Genomic DNA, 8,576 nt, shown 5'->3' with positions numbered 1-8,576 from the left:
TTAAATTCTTCTAGGGGCTCCCCATTTTACCAGAGCAGAAGGTAAGTCTTCCCATGACCTACAAGGCTCTGTATAAGTGAGCTCCCCTCTGTCTCACTGGACAAATCTCTGACCCCTCTCTCTTTACCCTGCTGTAGCCTCCATGGCTTTTTTGCTATTTTTCAAAGGTACTAAGTCTTCTCCTGCTTCAAAACTTTTCTCTTGCTATTTTCCTGGACAAGAAAACAAATGTTTCATCTCCACTTCTCTTTATTTCTTCACTAATCTTTCCCCCAAAATAGCATGCCCTTATTCTGGGTTCTTCCTATACTCATTTTTCTGCTATATTTATCTCCAGGCCCTTGTCCTCTTTCAGTTTACCATCTATTATTTATGATCTATCTTTCCTCATCAACCCCACTAGAAGGTAAGTTCCACATAAGCAAAAAATTTATTTTATTCACTGTCAATCCTCACTGCCTAGAATAGTGCCTAGTACATAGTAGGTAGACAACAAAACCATTGCATTTGAATCAATGAATAAATAAATAGTAATTGTATTAAATAAGTGTTAAGCCTCAAAAAATATGGCTACTTTATAGTTGATGCTACAAAGACCCACAGAAATTGGGGCTATTAGTCAAGATACCAGTGTTACAATTTGAGGAAAACAAAGCAAGTTATTCAGTCCAAGAAAATCCCTTAAGTTGAGCGGCACTGGAACTTGATTTTTTTATCTAAATATTAAAAACCCCAGGGGAAAAAATCTTTCTCACCCACGAAGTCACGGGAGCAAAAACTGGCATGTTGCATTTAGTTGGCTTAGCACTACTTATACCATAGCCAGAAAAAAAAAAAAAAAGTCATCTAGTTATGGTCCCCAAAATCAATGAAGTCTTCAGCCTTAAACATGATTCTATCAAAAACAAGGAAAAAAAATGTGTTTTTTTTTCTCCTGCTTGATCAAAGCTGGTAATCTCGGTTAATTTTATACTATTTTTCTTTTAGATACTTGCATTATTTGATTTGGTGAGCAGGTTTTGCAACCTGATTCTCTCTGTAAGTAAATGTTTACTTTTCTTTTCTCTGAGTCATGCTATGACCAAGCTTTCCCTGAGAATGGTATCACCATTAATTAATCACTCCTCAAAACACCTCAGCACCCTGGTCAGTACTACATGATCTAGCACCTAATAATATAACTTAGATGTTAGTTGCTGTAACTTCATGCATTTCTACCACAGCAGTTAGCACATTACACTTCACATACTAGATATCCAATAAATATTTGTTAATGTACGGGCACAATGGTATTATTTTTAAAGTCCTGGAGTTGAAATAACTCCATTTACATCTAGGATTTGCTGCTTATTAGCTAGAAAATCTTGGTCAGATAGCTTAATCTTTCTACATTGAGACTCTTTTATCTGTAAAAGGCAATAATGTCTCTCTCCCTTTGCAGGGAGGAGAGTAGAGCAGGTCATTCATGGGAAGCCCATAGCGCTGCAACTTGCAGATGTCTCTGCTGTAGGCTGGACCTGAATCCGGGTTAGTTTCCCCTAATAGTGCAGCTTCTAGGGGACAAAATGACGTGAAGCCGGAGCTTTGGGAGCTTTTTCTGCCCGCTGTGTCTCAGATTCATTTTTAAGGAACTGAGAACTTAATATTCCAAAATGTCAAAAAGACCATCTTATGCCCCACCTCCCACCCCAGTTCCTGCAACACAAATGTCCAGCACACCAGAGTTTGTGGGATACAATCCATACAGTCCTCTCACCTACAACGGCTACAGGCTGGGAGGGAACCCGGCCACCAACAGCCCCGTCATGGCATCCTCTGGTATTACAATTCCAAAACCCCAAAGATACAGATAAGCCACTGATGCCCTACATGAAGTACAGCAGAGAGGTCTGGGACCAAGTAAAGACTTCCAATCCTGACCTAAAGTGGTGGGAGATCGGCAAGATGATTCGTGGCATGTGGCGAGATCTCACTGATGAAGAAAAACAAGAATATTTAAAAGAATATGAAGCAGAAAAGATAGAGTACAATGAATCTATGAAGGCCTATCATAACTCCCCCATGTACCTTGCTTACATAAATGCAAGAAGTCATGCAGAAGCTGCTTTAGAGGAAGAAAATCGACAGAGACAGTCTTGCACAGAGAAAGAACCGTACATGAGCATTCAGCCTGCTGAAGATCCAGATGATTATGATGATGTCTTTTCAATGAAGCATATAGCCACTGCCCGTTTCCACAGAAACTACTGCCTCATCAGTGAAATTCTTAATGAGAGTGAGGTGCCAGACGTTCAGTCAGTTGTCACAACAGCTAGAACGCAGGTCCTGAAATGGCAGGTCCAGTCCTTAATGGTTCATCAGCGAAAACTAGAAGCTGAACTTCCTTAAATAGAAGGATACCAGGAGAAGAAGAGGAAATTCCTGGAAAGCACAGATTCATTTAACAATGAACTTAAAAGGTTGTATGGTCTGAAAGTAGAGGTGGATATGGAGAAAATCGCAACTGAGATTGCACAGGCAGAGGAACAAGCTTGCAAAAGGCAGGAGGAAAGGGAGAAGGAGGCGACAGAGCACGCTGAACGCAGTCCGAGCAGCGTGGCTACTAAGGAAGAACAAGCAGGCAACAAAAGCGAGGAGAAGAAGGACAACGAGAACATTCCGATGGAGATGGAAGAGACACACCTTGAAGAAATGACAGAGAGCCAACAGAATGTTGAAGAAGGCACGTCTACTCCTGAGAACAAGGAGAGAGGCCAGGAGCGGTTCAACAGTATGGCAGAGGAAGGAACCAGTGACAGTAACTAACACTGGCTCCGAGAGCAACAGCACAACAGTGGGGGAGCCACCCACAGATCCCAGACCAGAAGATGAGAAAAAAGAATCAATGTTGCCCTGTTTTGTGTGTTCTAAATACTTTTTTTAATGAAAAAAAAAATGTTTTTTGGTTTAAAAAGAAAAAAAAGTGCAGCTTCTGGAGCTTGAGCTTGCAACCCTAACCATGCTGTAGAATCACCTGAAAGGATTTTTTAAAAAATCACTGACTCCCAGGCCCCACCCCAGATAAATTAGCTCCTTGGAGAAAAAAAAATCTAATCATAGGTAATTTTTCAAAATTGTCCAGGTGATTCTAATGCACAACCAAAGTTGAGAATAATACCATGGAAGTAGGTCTGTCTAAATTCAGATCTCGGCTCCACCACTCTCCATTACTTATTTTTAATGCAAATTAAGATAATTAATTTGCATAAATTAATTAATCCCCGTAGGCCTCATTCTCTCCGTCCGTAAAATGGCCTTTATAATGTTATCTTTCTCACCAAGTTGTTATAAGGGTTGAAAGAGATAATCCGTGGAAGGGGCTTCAAATACCATCAAGGACATAGAGTTCAATAAATGAAAGCTAAGATTATTAATAAAAATCAGCTCTATATCATTCTTCTCAAGGGAAGGGATTATGCCTTATGTTCGTGCTTCATCACAGAAATGAGACTGTATAACTAGTGCACATTCCATTTGTGCTTATAGACCAGTCAGATTCTTCTTTCAGCTGTGTTACAATGCAAAGCCATGCAGAGTGAACTCTCAACCTAAACCATTATCCACTCATAGCTTGAAAAGATCAACTGGGCATCACTTACAGCAAAACATACACCGGGGGGGAAAAAGGGGAATAAGAACATCACAAAGGGAAATTAGGTAACACGCTACTTAAGTTTTGCTTTTGGCTGGTCTTTAGGGGTAGCAACTATGAAGAAGAGGAAAGGCTTCTTCATATTTAAACATGTTTTGACATATTTAAATTATGAAAAAGTGCAACTTGGAGGAATCTCAGTCTTTAAGATGAGAGAAATATCAACTGTGGGGTGGGAAAACCCTGGCAGCTCACCTGTACCTCTTTGACATAAAGATTGAGTATTACATTACATAAGTAGAGTATTAAAAAGATGATATTAAAAATCCAGTGGTCATCTGTGCTTCAATCTTCAGAGCAAAACTTATCAGAAGGATATGATGTAAAATGGCTAAATGTTTTCCTTTTTATATCAGCACTTTATAAATTCAGAAAGCAGCACTTACCTCACACCATTTATTTTCCTTAGACAGTTCTAAGAAGAAAAATGTCAAACACATACATTCTTGTTACTCTCTAGAATTTTCATTTGATATTCAATATGAAGAGTAATATAAGATGTAAAATAATTTCTCTTTACCTATCTGATATAGTTTACTTTTGTTATCCAAGTTCTTTATTGGAAATTTGATAATCTGCTTATAGCTCACCTTTTAATCTATGAACATTGCATTTTGTTAATTCCCACATTGATTACACAATATAGAGAGAGATTTTCAAAAAATGAGTTTGTAGTAACAATAACTAAGCTGACATATGGTGAATTGTTCTATTTTCTGGCATTTTTAATAGAAAAAACATGATACTTGCTACATTATAGTAATGATGATGATTATTTCCAACATATTTAATAAAGTGCTTTAGATTTGACTATTTCTATTAAATTAACCAGATGGTGATAACACATAATTTCACCCAGAAATGTACATTAATTATTAACAATAAAAGTAGAGCAAAACAACAGACTTCAGTAATATTACTGCACATCTGCAAAGGAGATTTTTGGCAATTTGAAAATGCTAATTCTGTGATTAATCTTCCAGTTGGCTACTGAGCAACATAAGTCATGCAAAAAAGAGCGCTAAGATGAATAACAGAGCATGCAGACTTCAAATCAGATTCTGATCTCAGATACCAGAAGGACACTTTGGTAAGCAGTAGAAACTTCTCACCAAAAAATGTGTGTATATTTGCCATAAAATCATTTAGAGAAAGTTGTTATAAAACATTGCTAAAAAGTATTAAAGTCCTGAATGAATAGAAAGGCATCCATGTTCATGAACTGAAAGTCATAATATTGTTAAGATGGCAAGACTCATCAAATTGATTTAGGGATTCAATTTAATCTCCATCATAATTCTGGCTTAATTTCTTGCAGAAATTGACCAACTAATTCTATAAATTTACATAGACATTCAGGAATCCCACATAGCCAAAACGATTTTGATAAAGAACAAAGTTGGAGGACATACACTTCCATATTTCAAAACTTACTACAAAACTGTGGTAACTCATACAATTTTATGCCACAATAAAGATAGGCATATAGATCAATGAAAAACAATTTAAGAAATAAGCCCTGACATTTATGGTCAATGATTTTCAGGAAGGGTGACAACACAATTCAATGGGAGAAAGAATAATCTTTTCAAGAAAACAAAATGAATGACAACAACAAAATGAAGTTGGACATACACACAATATACAAAAGTTATCTCAAAATGGATCATAAATCTAAATGCAAGAGTTAAACTATAAAATAGTTGAAGAAAATGTAGGAGAAATTTTTTTACCTTGAATTAGGCAATGATTTCTTTGACATGACACCAAATGCACAAGAAACAAAGCAAAAAATATGTAACTTGGACCTCATCAAAATGAAAAACTTTTGTGTGTACTTCAAGAGACACCATGAAGAAAGTGCAAATATAGCACAATGAATCACAGAAGGTACTTACTAATCATATATCTGATAATATACAGTTTATATTATATATATATATCTGTGTAATGTAACATACAGAAACTGTCTAATATACAAATTTTTATAAAAAGCAAAGACAAAAAGTCCAAATAAAGTAGAAGACCATTTATACGGAATGCTCACAGTAAGCAAATCCATAGTGAGAGGAGAGAGATTAGTAGCCACCAGTGCTGTGGGGATGTGACAATGAGGAGTGACTGCTAATAAATACAGGATTTCTTTTAGGGATGATGAAAATGTTCTGTAATTACATGGTAGTGATAGTTGTATAACACTGTGAATATACTAAAATCCACTGAACTGTACCCTGTAAATGGGTGAATTTTATGGTATTTGAAATATATCTCAACTTTAAAAAATAATCACATATTATTTATGCTGTTTTCTAAGTTGACTATTTCATGGGTACATCCCAGCACTTCGGGAGGTCAAGGTGGGCGGATAACCTGAGATCAGAGTTCAAGGCCAGCCTGATCAACATGGTGAAACTCCGTCTCTATTAAAAATGCAAAAATTGGCTAGATGTAGTAGCAGACATCTGTAATCCCAGCTACTCAGGAGGCTGAGATAGGAGAATCACTTGAGCCTGGGAGGCAGAGTTTGCAGTGAGCAGAGATCTCACCATTGTACCCCAGCCCGGGTGACAGAGTGAGACTCCATCTCAAAAAATAAATTAATTAATTAATTAAATAATGCACATTGTCTTTGGACAAGAAACATCAGGAACCCAGGAAAAACAATAAGGTAAATACAAGGGGAAGTTAATTAATATAAATGTTGGTCTCTCTGAAGATAGTCAGCAGTCCAGTGAGTTGTGTTCTAAAAAGGAAGTAGACATTGTACTGGGTTTGGCTGGAGTGGACTTTGGTTTGGTAGGCTGGATGGATAGATTTTCAGTATCTCACTATGATGTAGGCACTAAACTAGAAAAGGCACATTCAGTAGCTAAAGAGATTAGAAAGATATAAAAGTAGACATTATAAGAGGAATCTAGGTAATTATTAAGATAGGCATATGGAGATCTAAATAATAAATGCCTTGCTGCAGGACCACGTCAATAATAGGGTGCCAAAAAATGCCAGGTACTGTGCTTGCTCTACTTTTTGTATTAACCCATTTAATTAACCCATTTAATCCTTACAGGATGTGAGATGGACATTATATTTTACAAATAATGAACACAACTATTAAGTAAGTAACTTGAGATAGTGATTCCACTTCTAAGAGACACGATGTAGATGCTGACTCCAAAGACCATTATCTTTCTATCATCCTATGCAAGGCACAAAACTCCCCCATGCAGCAGGACAGGCAACCCTAGCCCAGCCCGAGTTCAACACAGAGTTATAATCCTAGAAGGAAGAAGGAATGCTATGCAGTAAAAATGAGGCCATCATCCTATAGATTACCTAGCATAGAAGCACACCAGAAATCAGGTGCCACCAAGTGGTCAGCTAAAGGCACTGACACAGGGCTCTGCTGGTCCAGACCATCTCAGGAACTAGATAGAGGTAGAGGTGATCTTGAAGAAATAGGGACATCTTTAACTCCAGCTGAGAAATGTTGACATGGTGGTATTTCAATTCCAGCTGAGAAACAAAGCCTGAGATATAATTTATTCAGGGTATATATAGCATGCTTTTATATTCTCATGAGAAACCAAATTTTTTTTAACTGAAATGTCTTCCAATATTAAAAGGGGCATCTACCTTTCTGTCCCCAAGATAGAAATAATGAGCTTTGAGCTGGCAGCCAATGAGTAAATACAAACCTGTTTTATCTCATTTGCTGGGTACAATAAACATTATTTGATTTGAAAACTTCTAATGAGGACAGCACACATCAGTAGTACAGACAAACCATTGGATTGAGAACAGAAATATCAGTCGACATAGGCACAATCTCCTAATTTTCTCATCTTTGGTGTACATTAGTTGGTTAATGGACTCAAGCCAGGATATCCACACAGACAAAACAAAGTGGATAATTGAGTAATTATCTGATGAATTTAAACACCAAAGGAAGTGACTTTGGATAATTAAGATTTTGTTCTAAACTGCTGGAGCATCTTTTTTGGGGAAAAGTTATGAAGACAGGAGTAGAAGTACATTTGTGGAATTGCCTTTCTCTACTGCATTTTAGAACTGTGTAGAGACACTTAGCAGAGCTAGGAGAGGGACCCAATCTTTGGACTATTGTCTGTAGGCTGCAAGACTAGGAATGCCCCTCTGCTGCTATCATTAGAGGCTAGTATATAAACAGAAATAAAACATTACAAAATCTTAGCCCTAGCCCTTTCCTGTGAGCTTAGTGCGCATGATTTGAAAGAAAACCAGGCTCTACCCTTTTGCAATCTGGGGTCCAAGCTTTGTAGTTGCACTGATGCAATGTGCTGAGATAGTGATAGGATTCATCACACAAGCATCCTTGGTTGAAGAAACACAGATCCTCTCATGGTAAGATGGATGGAGGTAGAGAGAGCAGTCATTGGGACCTAAGCCTTGTTATGTGGCACTGGTTCATAACTGGTTTCCATGGGGCTTTGGAGGCAGCCAACTGCTTTGTAAGGGTTCAGGCTTAGGCAGGTTAGCATTTACAAGTATTATCTACAAGTATTATAATCCAGGTTTGATAGATGAGAAAACTGAGTCACGGAGAAAATGAGTAGCTAGCTCAAAGACATATATTTTTAAAACGGGTAGATCCAGGGCCAATCTCAGGTTTGTCTGACACCAAAATTGCTATATTCTAATGACCTCATATACCCCTAAAAATCTTATTTCCACAGAAATGAAAAGGAACTGTGTCTTTCAATTTATGACATCTCTACGGGATGTTTTCATGGGATGAGACAATAAACTTAGTATACTAAAATAGGCATCCCTCTAAGCCCATCATAGCGTATCCAGTCATGACTGGCCCATTGAACCAGAATGATTCAACATATTAAAAAGCGTAGCA

The 8,576-nt window shown here is 37.5% G+C and overlaps 1 pseudogene; it reads left to right on the top strand.

The window, feature by feature from the left end:
• Positions 1-1,591: 1,591 nt before the first annotated feature.
• On the top strand, positions 1,592-2,923 carry LOC116528224 (annotated as a pseudogene).
• Positions 2,924-8,576: the final 5,653 nt, after the last annotated feature.

Source organism: Sapajus apella, unplaced genomic scaffold (genome assembly GCF_009761245.1).
Source record: "Sapajus apella isolate SASKATOON/1434 unplaced genomic scaffold, GSC_monkey_1.0 scaffold57, whole genome shotgun sequence".
Classification (NCBI taxonomy): domain Eukaryota; kingdom Metazoa; phylum Chordata; class Mammalia; order Primates; family Cebidae; genus Sapajus; species Sapajus apella.
Note: the sequence above shows the minus strand (reverse complement) of the source record. Positions and strands in the feature narration are given on the sequence as shown.